Raw genomic sequence first — 5,855 nt, 5'->3', positions numbered from 1 at the left:
GTTAGCCTCCGTGGGTTAGAGTTTTCCTTCTAGTATCTTCTGTAGGGCTACCACCAGGATATAAAGTGAATAAATCAATTAAAAAAATAAAATAAAGAGTGGGAGCCTGGAGTAGACTGCGCTGGCCTGGAAGCGGTAGAGCCTTGAGGTGTGCATGTTGCAGGCAGAATGAGGCTTTGGCAGACAAGGCTCTGAACTGGCTGGTTTCCAAACGATTGTTGCTGGGGCAAAGGGCTCGCAAGGGGACATAGGCACCCAGGTTGGCTGAAAACATCTGTGTCTGTCATTTGGCCACTGGGGAGATGCTGAGAGCAATGATAGTTCCAGGTTCAGAGCTGAGAAAGGAACTGAATGAGACACCGGATGCTGGGAAACCGGTGAGTGATGAAATGGTTGTGGAGCTCACTGAGAATTGGGAGACTCCTTCATGTAAAAACGGCTTTCTTCTAGACAGCTTCCGTCGGATTGTAAGGCAGGCAGAAATGCTCGATGATCTCATGGAGAAGAGGAAAAGAGAAGCTTGATTCAGTGATTGAGTTCAGCGTCTTAGACTCCCTGCTGATCCGGAGGATCACTGGAAGGCTGATTTACCCCAAGAGCGGCCTGGTCCTACAACGAGGAGTTAAGTCCTCCAAAGAAGCCCATGAAAGATGCTATCACTGGAGAAACGTTGATCCGAAGGTCAGATGATAAGAAGAAGGCCTTGAAGATCTTCCAGGAGGCCCATCATGCCCAGACCACTGTCGTGGTGAAGTACTACAGGAAACAGGGCATTCACTGTGCCATCGAGGCATGCCAGACTTCTGATGGGTTTTCGATCCTACTAGCCTTCTGCAAAGCCACATTCTAGTAACAGACGGTCCTGTAAGACTGCACCACTGATCATCTCCCTGCTGTGTTATCCTGCTCTTAGATGCTGGAAAGAAGGGAAAAGCGTGGTCACTGGAAAAAAGGATAGTGAGAGAGGTGGGAGGGGCTCAAGAGAACCATTGGAACAGTGTTGTAATTAGTAAGGGTTTTTTTTTTTTCTATACATAGGTGGGATTATTTAAAGTATAAGCAAAGGAGAAAACTAATTTTTTCTTTTTTCTTTAATTTATTCAGATTATGCACCATTTATTATGCCCTTACTTGTATCTTCCATTTCCCACCCTCCGTCCCTCTCCTGCCTTATTCCCCTCCACTAGACCTTTGAAAGAAGACCTCCTCCCCCACCATACAAACACAGCCTATCAGGTCTAATCCAGGTAGCCTGCTTCCCCTTCCTCTGTGTGCTGCCGGGCCTTCCCACCAAGGGGAAGTGGTCAAATTGGGGCACCAAGTTCAAGTCAGAGGCAGTTCCTGCACTCTTTACAACCTTGGAGAATGAGCTGTCTATTAGCTATATATAGCTTAACAGGGGATCTAGGATCCCTGCATGCATTGTCCTTGGTTGGTACAACAGTTTATCTAGGCCCTCTGAGGTCCAGATCTACCAGCCTTGATGGTCTCCTTGTAGGACTCCTGAACTCTCTGGGTCCTTATATCCCCCCGCCCCCCGAAAAAAATCCCGTGATTGGAGGGCATCATTGCAAATAAGGAGATGTGGCATTATATGTGAGCAATCATGCTTTCATTTCCTCTGTACTACAAAGCTAACACTCTAAAGGACCGCCACTTCTATGTAAAAACCTCATGGGCCACCAGGCCAAGGGTGCAGTGGTCAGAGTGTGTCTGTGTACCTCATACAGAGGAAGGGACTGTTGGCTGCCACCGATAGCTCCCCATTCTGTAACGTCAATGACTCATCTGCAGATATGGAAGAGACAGGGTGTGATCTCACGGGTGGTGATTTGGCAAATCGTTTTTACTGGAATTGTGGGGAGCAAGGGGAGACCGATCCCACACTTCTTATGACCTACAGTTGCCTGCTCTGGTGGCAAAGCCTTCAGCGTCCACCCTGCACGTAGTAGCCCTACAACTCTGCCTTCATTCATCCATGGGACTCTTTGAATAAGTGAACAAGGGCTAGGAATGTAGCTCAGTTGCATAAACAGTGAACGGGGGAAAGAGCTAAAATGTCTTAAGCTAAGTCATGCAAAGACTCTTCTCACCCTCACATCCTGTGACTGGGATCACCCGACAACACTGTGATGTATGTTTCAATGAGGTGCGTTTCATAGTGAACAAATGTTGCCATGTTTGGCACCTGAGTCAATAAAGTATGTTGAAATTTTGTAAAAATAAAATAAAAATAAAATAAATTTTAGTCTAAAGAAATGCTATGATGTTGGAGATTATAGAGCCAAGACATATGTACCAAGGATAGCTAGATATATAGAGTAAAGACAGCTAAAGAGAGATGCCAGAGTTATAAATTGTGGACTTTTCCTTGCTGGGTTGTAGTACTTCTTTGATATAGTATCTCCTCACTATCCACCTAAAAGTTTATGTTGTATACTCAATGACTTTATATATTGAAAGTATGTAATTTGGTTTTAGATTGTACAGTGTTGCAACTAATAGATAATCTTGAGATAAATCATCTTGTGTCTTGGAAGGAATTGGGGCCTTTCACACAGTACTGAGTCTATAGAAGACTAAGGGAACTTTAACGTAGGACTGATTGTAATTTGAATTATGATATGGCCCTAAGCCTATGGAGGCCAAGGAGTGGATTGTAGCAGTTTGAATGTTAAATGTTTACTATAGGCTCAGCCAGTTGAATACTTGTATCCTAGTGGGTGATGTTGTTTGTAGGGTTATAAAGTACAGACTTGTTTGACAAAGTACAACAGTGGGTAACCTTACAGATTTTAAAGTCTCCCATCACTTCTAGATCACTCACATTTTTTGTGCTTGACATAGAGGATGAAAACCCTCAGTTCCCTGATCCAGAAGCCTTACTTGACTGATTTTATGTCTCCCTGCCATGGTAGAACTTTATCCAGTTGGAAACATTATGGAAACAGTCTTCTTTCTTTTCTATGTTGTCACAGTATTTCATAACAGCAAGGGAAAAGTAGCCAAAACATTTGGATCCATGAGACCTTTCCTTATGGGGGCGGGGGGGGGGGGAGGAGAGGAAAGAAGTATCAAAGAGAATCAAGAAAGGGAAAGGGAAATAAGAGTGAAGGAATTAATAAATGGACTAATGGAAAGGAAGACAAAAGTAAACTAATTTTTCATTATTTGTGTACGGTTCCATGTAGTGGATGTAAACATGCTTTTGTTTTGGTCCCAAGTGTGGAATGTGAAACAGACTTGTGTGAGGGCAGGTGATGTTTGTCTGTTAAAAAGTGTGATGTCTTATTTTGGGGTATGGTCTTTGCCAATTGAAAAACATCTTAGTATGGACTCAGAGAGGAGATAAACAGGAAACCACAAAACAAAGGCTTGGCTTTTGGCTTTTGTATCCTTTCTCATTGCTTCCTATTTGAGACTTCCTAGAGAGAAAAGCTCCAGGGAATGTTTTTAGGTTGCTCTTCTTGGTTTGCTCTTTAGTGCGTGTACTGGAATCCTGAGGGAAAGAGTGGTATCACCTGAAAGCACGGAGTCTACTTCCACTGTCACTGTCAAACTCTTTTCTCTCCTGTCTAGGGTAGATGGGATGGAAGGGAGATAGAGGCATTATAGAAGCCCAAATAAAGTAAGTTTAAAAAGATCAAAGCCTATGGTTCCATGTACAGCTTACTACTTATATAAGCTACTTTTTCAACAACTTAAGCAGAATATTCTATGGTTTGGATCTTGAATGTCTCTTAAAGGGTCAAGTATTTGAAGAGTGGTCCCCAGGAAAGAGCTGTTAATGAAAGGAAGTTGAAACGTTAAAAATGGGAGGTTTTACACAATTGGGGTATAACATGAGGTAGTATTGGGGGTGTGGAAGAGCCCTCTTTAACTGCTTTCTTTTAGCTTCTGGCCATGAAGTAAGAAGGTTTGGTAGAGCAAATGTTGTTCACGATTGACATCTTAAAGTTCTAACAGAAGCTTAAATGCAATGATCTGCCAAATCAGGAACTGGGATGTCAAAAAGTATGAGCACAATTAACTTTTTATTAATAACAAAACCCTCAATGTTTATAACTCCAGTCTCTCTGGGGCATTGATATTGTGGATGAATGCTGACAAATGCATGTCTTAGGATAGCTTCCAGTAAACGATAAGTTTTAATCCTAAGTGAAGCAAATCATTTTCTTATTGGAAAAGTTGCAAAGAGGATACACAATCATGAGCTAATATAAATTTCATATTAGTGACTGCACTATATTTCTGTAATGTGACTCAGAGGGGCTGAAAGAAAACACTACTCAGAGGAAGGATAGCAAGTTACCAAGAAGAGACTCGATACCCTAAGAGCATATATAGGGGGAGGAGGTCTCCCTCAGTCACAGACACAGGGGAGGGGAGAAGGGGGGAAGAGGGAGGGAGGGAGGAATAGGAGGATACAAGGGAAGGGCTAACAATTGAAATGTAATATGAATAAATTAACTTTAAAAGATTAAATAAATAATATGAAAAAAAAGAAAAAAAAAAAAAAAGAAAACACTACTCAAATAGAAAGTCATCTATAGTGCACCTAATTAAAAACTGTCTTTAAAAACAATTTCCAATTGCTTTTAAAGTTTCTAATAAATCATATTTTGTATAATTTGCCTATAACATACTTGATCTATGTATGAAATATATATTCGTGTATATACATGACTGTGTATGTCTATGTACAATGTATGTATAGGTAATTTATTTATAGACATAGATGTGCTCATGTTTGTGCATATGAGGACAAATTGCATTCTTGTTTTTACCTGAATGTCCTTGTCTATGTCAGATTTAAATTTTTTCATTTCTTGCCTTCCAGACAGGTAAAATGTCATGATTCTACTGGCTTTGTTTCTTTGTCAATGAATCTTTTACCATTCCATTCCTCCCCTGTGTCTTGATTTATCTGATCCTCTTGCAGAGCATTTTTACTTTTAATAAAGGTAACCTAGAAGCTTTTAAAATACGTTTTTGATAAGTTGCAGAAGCATTTTTAAAAGCATTGAATAAAGTAGTGTTGTATGGGTTTCTATTCCTATCCCCAGTGGCTGCCCTCCAGCAACTGTTTCTATCACTTTCATGCCAAAAATTTCTGTGAATCACAAGAACACAGTAAAATATCTTTTAGTTCAAACATTTAAAAAGGTAAAAATCATTTGATGAAAAATATAGTGTGCTTAAGAACTAACAAAGTTAAGCAGTAGTTTCATATGGCATTGCTGCTGCTAAAGGCCTGTGTGTGCTATCAAAATGGTAGTATCACTGGACTGACAGGAGAAATGGAAGGGGAGGGAGAGAAAAAAGAAAAATTTAAATAGTATTTATTTATTTCACAATAAGAAGTCTACTTCATTGTCCTAATTACTTTACATGCTGCTTTCTGTACTAGCTAGTTTTTGTAATTACAGGAAAATGTTCAAAGCATTCAGATGTTGACATATAGAAATATTTGTCAGGCTACTGATGTTGAGCACCATGCAAAATATACAGACTAATATGAGTAGAAAATGGTTCCATGATATTCAGTTTTATTGTTTCCTTTCACTGTCTTTCTAGGCTTGATTCCACAGTGTTTTTTTTTTAAAGGACAAATTTAAGCAAAATATAATTGTTCAAACTTACCAAAATTTCTGTTGATGTTAGAAAAAAGTACCGCTGGTCTGACAGTCATGAGCCGTTATTAAACTTTTGTTCAAAGAAATAATTATATATGTACCTAGAATGATATATAATTAAGAAGTACTAAATTTTTTACCTTGAATATTTCCATACCTCTAAAACAGGAAAAAATATTACCACATTTCATAATGGGTTCATTTCACAATTAGATAAGT

At 39.6% G+C, this 5,855-nt stretch overlaps 1 pseudogene across 1 annotated transcript; it reads left to right on the top strand.

Annotated features, from left to right (window-relative positions):
• Positions 1–287: 287 nt before the first annotated feature.
• Positions 288–850, top strand: LOC311606510 (adenylate kinase 2, mitochondrial-like; annotated as a pseudogene). The gene has a single exon. The product of its transcript is annotated as an adenylate kinase 2, mitochondrial-like (transcript).
• Positions 851–5,855: the final 5,005 nt, after the last annotated feature.

Source organism: Acomys minous (genome assembly GCF_964271855.1).
Source record: "Acomys minous genome assembly, chromosome: 10".
In the NCBI taxonomy this organism is placed as follows: domain Eukaryota; kingdom Metazoa; phylum Chordata; class Mammalia; order Rodentia; family Muridae; genus Acomys; species Acomys minous.
This window is presented reverse-complemented; position numbering and strand designations above follow the sequence as displayed.